This window comes from Trachypithecus francoisi, unplaced genomic scaffold (genome assembly GCF_009764315.1).
Source record: "Trachypithecus francoisi isolate TF-2019V2 unplaced genomic scaffold, Tfra_2.0 Contig01579, whole genome shotgun sequence".
Taxonomy (NCBI): domain Eukaryota; kingdom Metazoa; phylum Chordata; class Mammalia; order Primates; family Cercopithecidae; genus Trachypithecus; species Trachypithecus francoisi.
Window position 1 is genome coordinate 33,615,912 of NW_022681442.1, and position 11,413 is coordinate 33,627,324.

Sequence of the window (11,413 nt, forward strand, 5' to 3'; positions counted from 1 at the left end):
ATTGCTGCCCTGTTCATAATAAGAAAGTCCTGGAAAGCACCCAAATGCTCCACAAATGGGGAATTGTTAAGCAAACTATGAAACATTAATATGATAGAATATTATATAACCATTACAAATGATAAATACGAGTACTCTGTCAATACATGAGAATGTTTATACAGAAAAATGTTAGGTGAATGAGGTACAGTATGAAATGGGATGAATAGTTGATTTCTACCCTTGAAATGATGCTTATACAATGGCATGGTTTATAAAAGGTCACTGAATTGTGCAAATAGTTGGTGTGAGGAGGAGAAGAAAATTGTTTACTCATTTTTTAAGTTTAGAAAATTGTTTACTCATTTTTTAAAGAGTTGGCAAGCAGCTGAAGCTGGTCTGCATGCATTTGTAGTAATGCTGATCTTCAGGACTCTTGGGCAATCTCTCTTTCCAGAGAAAGAAAGGGAAACTGGGGGACATGCAGAGCCAAAGACAGGTAAGGTAGTGAGTCATGAATGCAGGGGTCACCAAAAGATGATCAAGCTCTTTGCTGAAATGGCTTATGGTGTTGCAGGCTTTGTAGGGAGGCCAGCAGAGGCAGAATAGAATCCTGGAAATTAGGAGGAGGGGAGAAACTGAAGACCCCAAGGTAGGTGAAGAGTCATGCTAATGGAAGTTAATAAATGGCAGCTTTGGGCTCCTGAGAGTGGTGTTATAAAACTGGGGGTCATGGGGATTATGAGAACAAATTGAGGGGGAGTTGAGGGTGAGGGTGCATAGAGGTCCCTGGAGTAAAAGAGGTTGAAAAATAGTAATATTAGATAACTATGTCTGGAATGAGCAGAAAAGTAAATACAAAGGCCATTCATTCATTTTTTCACCCAACAAACACTTATTGAACTCCTACTATGCACTGGGCACTGTTCTAGACACTAGGGAGCCAACAGTGAAAAAAAACAGACAGTATGATTTTTCTTGCCACAGACTGAGTCCCTGAACCACATTCTCTCTCTATTGTAGGCCCTAGCACCCGGTGTGTGTTGCTACCTTTTGTTAAATGAGTGTAGAAATGAGATGAATTCTCTTGGTCTTTTAAAGCAGGGTCCATCCAGTATGTTAGGGCCCTGGGAACACAGGGATGGGAGGTCGTCGGGGCCTGGTGACCTGCTCCCAGGTTTGGTGCATTAGAGCACTGGGAGAGTTGCTGCCCAAAGGGGTGAGCTCAGCAGAGATGGGAGGGATCAGGTTTAGAGAGAAGAGATATATCACCATCCTTTCTAGAACCAGAGGGAAGAAAAAGAAGATTGATGCAGGCCAGGCATGGTGGTTCACACCTATAATCCCAGCACTTTGGGAGGCTGAGGCGGGCAGATCACAAGGTCAGGAGTTCGATACCAGCCTGGCCAACATGGCAAAACCCTGTCTCTACTAAAAATACAAAAATTAGCCGGGCATGGTGGCACACGCCTGTAATCCCAGCTACTCAGGAGGCTAAGACAGGAGAATCACTTGAATCCCTGAGGCAGAGGTTGCAGTGAGGCGAGATCGTGCCACTGCATCACTGCACTCCAACCTAGGCAACAGAGTGAGACTCCGTCTGAAAAAAAAAAAAAAAAAGATTGATGAAGGGATGGAATATATTAAGATGGGAAGTGTTATGTTTGAGGAAGTATTCACAGAATGTTCTTGGTGTTTTCCAGGAAGTCATTCATTTGCCATTTACTGGGCATCTACCTAGGTGCATGGCTCTTGATGATGGATTGCAGGGCCTGTAGAGTTGAAAAAACTCAGCTGCTATTCTCAGGAAGCTTACAAGACTGTAAAATTGAAGTTGGTCTTGAAAACTGGGGCTTAGGAAGAGAGGAGCTACTCCCGCGTTCCCCAGTGAACGAAGAAGGAATGACAACTGCGCAGGGCTCTGTCTGAAACACAGTCCTGTGAATGTTTTCCAGGTCTTCACCAGAGGCTGGAGGCACACCAGGGACCAAGTTGCTGGGGACAGAGAAGCTGGAATGCTGACCGCACAGCAGGAGCTGGGGAGGGGCCTTGGGGAGGGAATGCCTAGAAGGGGTTGCTGTCCTAGGGAGAGTAAGAGTGGTGGGGTCATGGGGGCTAGTTGGGGAAGGTGGCAGAGACCTTTCTCTAGGACCTCCTGGTCATGCCCAGGAGAAAAGAAACAAAAGTGTGATCCCTTGGAAGCAGAGAAAGCCTGAGTCACAGAGATGGGGATGGGATGGATTGACAGACAGCACTGGCTCAGGAGCTAAACACCACCATGGGCCCTTCCGCTGGTCTTCCTGAGGGCAGTTGGCACCAGAGGTGGGGTGGGAGTAGAGGTTCATTCATTCAGTCAACAAACCTTTGCTGGCTCAGACAGTTCTGGTTTCTAGTCCCTGCTCTGCCACATACTAGCCATGTGTCCCTGTACAGGTCACTTCACTTCTACAAACCTCAGTTTCTTCATCTGTGAAATAGGCCTAATAACCTGGAAGAATTGTTCTGAGGATAACATGAAATAATGTGAATGAAGGCCTCCCAGAGTGCTGAGTAAGCCCTCAGTACATGCTAACTATTATTTTTATTAAGAACTGTGCTTCATTCTGTGGGGGATACAGAGGAGCAGGAGACAGCCCTCTTTCTGCCAGAACTCCCTGTGATGAGGGGAAACACAGACAGAAACAGAAACAAAGGATTACACCCAACCAGAATATAGTGTGGTCATTGTTAAAACAGTAGCACGCCTGCTATGGGAACCAGTGGAGGGAATAATTAGTTCTGCCTGGAGAGGTCAGAGAGGGCTTCCCCGAGGAGGAGACATTTGAGCTGGGCCATTAACTGGATCACCTGGCAGAGAAGAGGGGCGAGGAGCTGCAGGCAGAGCAACCGCCTTGGGCAAAGCAGGGAGGCAGGCAAGGGCACTGGGGTTTGGAGAAGAGCAGTGATGCTCCAGCCTGCAGTCTGACAAGGGGTGGGGAAGCAGGCTGGAGAGGTGTTTGCGGCCAGTCTGGGAAGGGCCTTGAACCCTGGGCTGATGTGTGTGAATGTGTTCTTGCTGCAGTGAGCGATCTCCAAGCGTTTGTCAGCATGGGGGTGACACGCTCAGTCGAGAAGAGTCTGGTGGGACGCAGGACAGACGGGAGGAGGCCAGAGCTGGGGCAAGGACACTGGCGAGGAGGCTGTGCCCCCACTGCTTCTTGTTGAGGGATCCAAAGCCCCTCTGCAGCAGTCAGTCATCACTGGTACCCACAGCATCCAGACATCCCCTGCGGCAGGGGAGAGGTCCCTCACGCACACAGTGCCAAGATGCCGAGTGTCCATGGTTTCCCACCTACCACTCTGGGGGAGCTCCGTGAGCCCCACACTGGTTTGGGGGCTGACGGGTGGCAGCCTTGGTGTGTTTCATGGGAGGAGCAAAAGGACGGTCCCCACCTGTTAAGCTGATTTTCCTTTCCGAAAAGAGAGCTTTGCTGATGAAGAGCAGTAAGTGTCTTTCACTGGTGAGGAAAGGATTTTAATAACATCTGCTGATGACTCTTGCCCTGCTCTGCCGAGATACAGAGACTCATTCTTCTTTCTTTTAATAACCCTGCACGACTGGACTGCGGTGGAGGCAGCTCCAGCTCTTCCTCGCCCTAGCGGTGTGCTGCCTGCCCCTCCACCTGCAAAGTGATCCAGGTCTGCCTGTTTCCTCAGTGTCCTTCTCTGCTCTGCTGTCAGATTCCTCTCCCACTGTTCTTTTCTTCCTTCTCTCAGATTCCTCTCCCACTGTTCTTTTCTTCCTTCTCTGACTCCTCATGTCCCTGAGTTGGTCATGGGGCTGAAAGGGACCTTATTAACAGGAAACCTGGTCCAAAGAGATGGATGACCTGGCCCCAGATGGGAACCCCTTGTCACTTTGACAGTGACCACATAGGCCGGAGATCTTGCCAAGGAGATTGGTGTTAGCAGAAAAAAATGTGGTTCTCAAACTTCAGTTTGCAATAGAATCACCTGTGGAGCTTACTAAAAACAGAGTCCCAAACCCCACCCTAAGCAAAGAGCCCAAAGCACTGCAGTTTCCACAAGTCCCCCAGGAGACCCGGGCAGGAGGCTGTCGGCCACTCCAAGAAAGACAGTGGTGAGGCTGGACAAATCACTGCCTCAGAATCTCTGGCTAACCTCATCCAACAGCCTTTCCCTCAACTCTCCTTTGTTTTTCAACAATCTGTGTGAGTAAGTCCTGAGCCATTTCGGTGGTTTGGAAACTTGAACCATATGCTGGGTTAAAGTGGTTTTGTAATAACAGCAGCTAACATATGAGTACAAGGAACCCGAGTAGGCACTTTACCTGCCTCTCATTTCATCTCCTGGCAGGGCCGTGAGGTCAATCTTATTGTCTCCTTCATTGCCTTTATGTGACGTGCCCAGGGACTCCAGGCCGGTAGCAGCAGAGCTGGGACTGAGAGTTAAGCTGACAATCTCCCAAGCCCGTGCCCCTGACCCCACTCCACACAGCTCGGAAGACAAGCACACTGGAGGGAGGCGAAAGGAGAGGAGACATTTGTTCCATGTTATGGAAACTTCTTTTTCCTGTAAGCTGTCCAAAGGAAAATGGTCCCCAAGAGAAAATGGCCATTGCCCCAATTGTTTCACTTCCCCCAGGCCTTTTTGTGTCTAGTCCTGCTATCCCTCCTCAGAAAAAACTCTCTCTCCCTTCCCCACCTCACTCACAAACTCAACTCACAAAATTACCCACTTTGCCACCATGCCCCCTGGCCTTGTATCTGATTCCATTTGATGCCTTCTCACGCTGGGCCCAGTAGCTCATGCCTGTAATCCCAGCACTTTGGAAGGCTGAGGCAGGTGGATCACCTGAGGTCAGGAGTTTGAGACTAGCCTGGCCAACGTGGCAAAACCCTTTCTCTACTAAAAAAATACAAAACTTAGCCAGTGTGGTGGCACTCCTGTAATTCCAGCTACTCAGGAGGCTGAGGCATGAGAATTGCTTGAATCCAGGAGGCAGAGGTTGCAGTGAGCCAAGATTGCACCACTGCACTCCAGCCTAAGTGACAGAGTGAGACTCTGTCTTGAAAAAAAAGACAAAAAAAAAAAAAACTGGACGCCTTCTCTCCTTCAGCCCTTATGCCAAACCCTGGTGCCCTCTTCATTGCAGCCTCTGGGCGTCATCTCTTGATTACTTTCTGGCCTCCTCACCAGCCCCCACTGCCACCACTACTCATGCCTAGATTTCCCTCATTACTTTCCTACCTAGAATCCAGTTCCCCAGCCTCCAATATTCTGAGGTATTTACTGTCAATGACGTCTTCATAAACCCATTGCTGTCACCTTGCTGCCCCTCCTTAACCACCTATATTGGCCCAGCCTTGCCTTGCACTCTGAGTCTGAAACTCTTGCCTCTCCAGCCCATGCCTCCCTGCTTCTGCAGAATAAATTCTCCTTCCCTGGAGGTCCAACTTGATATACTATGTTCTTTCTAGCCACTGGGCCTTGGCCTATGTGGTTTCTGCCATCAGACAAGCCGTTCTCTCTAATTTTCTCTAATCCCAGTCCTTCATTCCTTTACCAACTCAGGTCCACACTCTGCCTCCACAAAGCCTTCTCGAACTGAGCCTGCCTTCCTTTCCTTTTAATTCCCTGATGCTCAGTGTACATGGTTGGCATCACACACTCTCACACTTATTTATTTGTTGTCTTGGAATTATTCTAAGGTTGTTTCAGGTCTATGTGGTTTTTCTCTCCCCAGCCAGATGCTATAGGTGTTTAAGAACAATACCAGACCTTCCTGCACTTCAACACCTACTCTCCCAGAACACAGTAAGTGGCTTTAGTAACTTTGCATTGAATTAAAACAATTCCTAAATGACCATCCCTTTAATTACAATGAATGACTCTGAAGTCCAAAGCCAGTGGAGTGTGTGCTTTGTGGATGGAAATGATAGGATGATATAATGGGGACAAAGAACACAGGACGTAAAGGTAGAACACCTGCTTTATAATCTCACATTTTCTACTGTACAGCTGTATGATCTGGGGCAAGTCACTCCACTTCTCTATCCTAAGGAGTCAGGCCAGATGTGCCATGAGACCCTTCCCAACTTCTCCACATTCTATGATCTGAGCGAATCCATCCACTCTCTGTCCTAGCCAATGATCAAGGGCACACATATCTCCCTGGATCTCACCTTACTTACTTGTGAAATGGAAACTACAGTAATAGTAACTAATTTATAGAGTTGTTGTAAGGATTAAATGCAACAATTCAGAGCGCTCTCAGCCTAGAGCTGGCCCATAGAAAGTGATCAATAAATGGTAGCTGTTATTAAGCCACTTGGCCACAGTTAGGAGAGTGCAATGTACCCAAGGGAGAGAAGAAGGCCATCCCCTTGTGTTCCTGTCCAAGTAGGAAGCCCCAGAGTCCATGGAGCCATTTGAGCTCTGAAGAGGCCAGGCTGGGTCCCCAGTGCTAGGGTCCTGCCCAGCAGTCTTGCAGTAGCGGGAGCACCAACTGTCCCATTCATGACAGCACTGCTGGCAGTTGGGGTGACCCTGTTGTATAGTCCCATTGATTTTCCCATTACCCTTTAATGCTGCGTATTAAAGGCTTTGCAGATCCACTCTGTTACCTTCTTTCTTTATTATCTCCAGGGCCTGCCCAAATGCTTGGTAGGATTAAATTCCCTGGCTGCAGTAAACCTCTCCGCCTTGTGAGACACCTCTTCTTGAGCAGATTTTGGAGCCAGGAGCCTTGGAAGCCCTCCTACCGTGCTCCTCAGGTTCAGGCATACCCTGATAAGAACCCTGCAGGGAGCACAGACTGTGCACCTGGGGCCAACTCACAACCCATTGCCAGCTGGAGAAGGAGATCCCAGCAGAGCCAGGTCCTTACCCCTCTGCTAGGCGCATCTTCTGAACTTAGCTGGTCTCAGCCTGCTCCTGGCTAGTAACTGCCTTTGCTTGGTCCTCTCTCCCCTGTCTTTCATCTTGCTTCCTGTTGGCCCTGTATGTCTCTACTCAGATCCCAAGATTTATCCTCCAGCCTGACCTCCTGGCTGCTCTCTTTATTCAGTGATTCAATTTAATATTCTGGATCCCAGTACATATGTGGCTTCACTAAAAAGAACTCAAGTTTGCCTTGATTTTCTTATTTGCGAAATGGGAATATGAGTCCTCTCATTGAGACAAGAGGGAGATGAAGTCCATATGTTTCTCTGAGCAAATGAGGCCAGGGGAAGAAGCACTGTTGTTTTGTTGTTGTTGTTTTGAAGTATGACCAAAAACAATGAGATGGATCTTTCACACTACAATTCACCTACACAAATTAATTTTCTCCTGTTCACCTTGAAAAGCAAAACAGCAATTCAAAGATCCAACCCATTCTCAGCTGGCGTTCTGGTCAGCAAGTCTCCATCCTCCATGGGTAGATTTGGTTTTGGGACATTGTCAATTAGAGTTGAGCCTGATGAACAATCTAAGCACTCAGATAGACTACAGATGGTCCTCAGTTTATCACGGTTTAACTTATGGTTTTTTGGCTTCATAGTGGTACAAAAGTGGTATGCGTTTAGTAGAAACTGAACTTCAAATTTTGAAGTCTGATTTTTTCCCAGGATAACAATATGCGGTATGATACTCAATTGTGATGCTGGGCCCCCAGCCAGGCATGCAGTCACAAGTTAAACAACCAGTACTCTACAGTATACTGGGTTCAATAAATTACATGAGAAATTCAACACTTTATCATAAGACAGGATTTATGTTAGATGACTTTGCCCAACTTTAGGCTAATATAAGTGTTTTGAGCATGTTGTAGGCTAGGCTAAGCTATGATGTTCCACAGGTTATGTGTATTAAATGAATTTTCAAATTACAGTATTTTCAATTTACAATAGGTTTATCCAGATGTAACTCCATGGTAAGTTGAGGAGCATCTGTAATCCTCTCCTCCCTCTCAGTGATACAAAGTAAGCAGATGACTTTATTGTTAAATTGGTACCAAGGGTTATCTCAATGAGGAGTTCTAAAAAATACTTTGAAATAAGTATTGCTTCCCAAGGTGACAACTTTGAAGGGAAACGTACTTACACAATGTAGCTTTGATCTACTTGTAAATTAAGCAGAACTTTTTTGATGGAAGGTGAGAGAAATCCAACTCAAACTAGCTTAAAGATTAAAAAAATAATAATAATTTATTGGCTCAGTGACTGAAACATCCACAGTCAAATTTTGTTTCAGGCATAGCTGGACCCAGGAGCTAAAATAATGCCATCAGGACCTAGCAGTTCTTAATCTCTTAGCTGTTTCCCTGTGCTTTCTTTTCACTCTCAAGCAAGCCCTCTGAACATGATGGCCCCAGCCGCTCAATCTTCAAATGCGATGGAAAGAGAGTTCCACTTTCCCACCAATTTCAACAGAAGTTCTGTGATAGAGGGGCCAGGTGCGGTGGCTCACGCCTGTAATCCCAGCTCTTTGGGAGGCTGAGGCGGGCGGATCACAAGGTCAGGTGATGGAGACCATCCTGGCTAACACGGTGAAACTCCATCTCTACTAAAAATACAAAAAAATTAGCTGGGTGTGGTGGCAGGCGCCCGTAGTCCCAGCTACTTGGGAGGCTGAGGCAGGAGAATGGCATGAACCCAGGAGGCGGAGATTGCAGTGAGCTGAGATTGCACCACTCCAGCCTGGGCAACAGAGCAAGACTCCATCTCAAATAAAAAAAAAAAAAAGTTCCGCGATAGAATCTCATTGGCCTGACTGGTGCGGTGCCTTTCCCTGAGCAATCACCTTGGCCAAGAAGATGGAATACTCTGAGTGACCACGACTGGGTCATTTGAAATAAGTGTTGCTTCCCAAGGTGACAATTTTGAAGGGAAATGCACTTACATGATAAAGCTTTGATCTACTTGTAAATTAAGCAGAACTTTTTTGGTGGAAGGTGAGAGAAATCCAACTCAAACTGGCTTAAAGATAAAAAAAAAAAAAAAAAGTACTGGCCCAGTGACTGAAACATCCACAGTTAAATCTTATTTCAGGCATCGTATGCATTCTTGGAACCAGATTGACTTTATAGTGGTACAAAAGTGGCATGTGTTTAGCAGAAACTGAACTTCAAAGTTTGAAGTCTGATTTAACATCCACAGTTAAACCATGCAGGTGCACACCTGTGCATTCTCGGAATCAGATTGACCCGACATGTACCAAGAATAGGAAAGGGGTGACTCCACAGAGGAAGAAATGAGGTTCTGGAGCCAGGGGAGAGACAAAGGCATGGTTGGCAGACAAGTACAACAGACATCCACTATGGCTTTTTTTTAAAAAATGAGTTTCATAGTTGCCACATTAAAGTGATAGAATCTTGAAAGGTTTTCTTTTAAATTTTTACTTTATTTCTGTATTACAGTTCATTAAATAAATAGAAATGTAGATGTCCCTAAAAAGCAGTTTATAACTTGAGCAAAGTTAAAAAGAAAAGAAAAAAACTGTTTCATTCATTTGATGCATCTTATGATGTCCTTGGGCTGAAGTGTAGGGCGTTTGTCTGGAGAGGTTTTCAGGAAGTTCTAACCAATTAACATGGGTATATTTTCACTTGTTTTCCCCCTTATGAAATATCTGATTGGCCTGTTGGGCAACACTCTGTGGTTATGGAATGGAATGGTGGTTTTCACATTATTTTTAGAAGCAGAACTCTTTTTGCAAGTGCCCCCGACCCCTGCGCCCCACTGAACAACTTACCAAAGGGATGAAAGCAGAACTGCTCTGGTTGACCTGGGAAGAAACTCAGATCCCATCTGCAAAGCTTTCTCCTTCTTCTGTTACTTGCCCCTTCCTCTCAGCCTCTGATTCAGGACCAGAATCCTGAGGCTCCAGGAAATGCAATTTGAAAACCACTGGAATATAGCAAAGTAACTGGCTCTCTAGGACAAAGTCTGGGGTCTTGGCCTCAGCCCCATAGTTGGGAGGGGCACAGAATGAACATTTATTGAGCACTTATTGCCAGGGGCAATATATTCTTTATCTCATTTAATCCCCATGACAACCCCATGAGGTAGCAATTGTCCCGTTTTACAGATAGGAAGATGGAGGCTCAGAATGTCACACAGCTGGCAAGTCATAGAGCTGGTTTGGAAGCCAGGTCTTTCTCATTCAAACCACCCCATACCTCCGTAAATACTCACCAAGTTTCTACTGTATCCCAGGTCCTGCGCTAGGTGTTTTAGTGTGGACTATTTCATTTGATCCTTACAAAACCCTGCAAGGGAAAGAATCCAGACACCAAACAGCACACATTATATGATTTCATGCAAATTTCAAAAATACATCAACCTAATCAGAAATAGTGGTTACCAGCTGGGCGCAGTGGCTCATGCCTGTAGTCCCAGAACTTTGGGAGGCCGAGGTGGATGGATCACCTGAGGTCAGGAGTTCGAGACCAACCTGGCCAACGTGGTGAAATTCTGTCTCTACTAAAAATGCAAAAATTAGCCAGGCGTTGTGGTGGCTACCTGTAATCCCAGCTACTTAGGAGACTGAGGCAAGAGAATCGCTTGAACCCCAGAGGCAGAAGTTGCAGTGAGTCGAGATCGTGCCATTGCATTCTAGCCTGGGCAACAAGAGTGAATCTCCATCTCAAAAAAAAAAAGAAAAGAAAGAAAGAAATGGTGGTTACCCTTGGTGGGGTGGGGCTGGAGTGGGGGTGGTACTGACCGGGAGGGAGCCAGAGGAAGCCCTGTGGCATGCTGGCAACGTTTGTGTCTTGGTATGGGTGATGGTTCTGCAGGTGCATACATATGCAAAAATTCAGCGAGCTGTACACTTATGATTTCTGTGATTTATTATGTGAAGTTATGCCTCCGTTTGTTTATCTTTATTTTTAAATCCTACTATTAATATTTTTAGGTCGTGTGTAGTGGCTCACGCCTATAATCTCAGCACTTTGGGAGGCTGATGCAGGCAGATCACCTGAGGTCAAGAGTTCGAGACCAGCCTGCCCAACATGGTGAAACCCCATCTCTACTAAAAATACAAAAATTAGCTGGGCGTGATGGCGCACACCTGTAGTCCCAGCTACTTGAGAGGCTGAGGCAGGAGAATCCCTTGAACTTGGGAAATGGAGGTTGCAGTGAGCCAAGATTGTGCCACTGCACTCCAGCCTGGGTGACAAAGCAAGACTCCATCTCAAAAACAATTTTTTAAAGTTTTTCATTGTTAATATGGAAAGATGATGGTTCAGGAAGGTAATTCCAGGATCGTACTGTCAGTACTGGAACCTGCTAGGGAGGGTGTGATGTGGTCTCCTGGCACGTGGGCCCATCTGGGGCATTTTCAGTGATGTGTGGGTGGAAGCAGGAATGCCCAGTACTGTCAGCCAGAGAGACCTGTACTGTTCGAGATGGTGATGTTCACTTCAGACACTTTGGGTGTCTTCACCTGG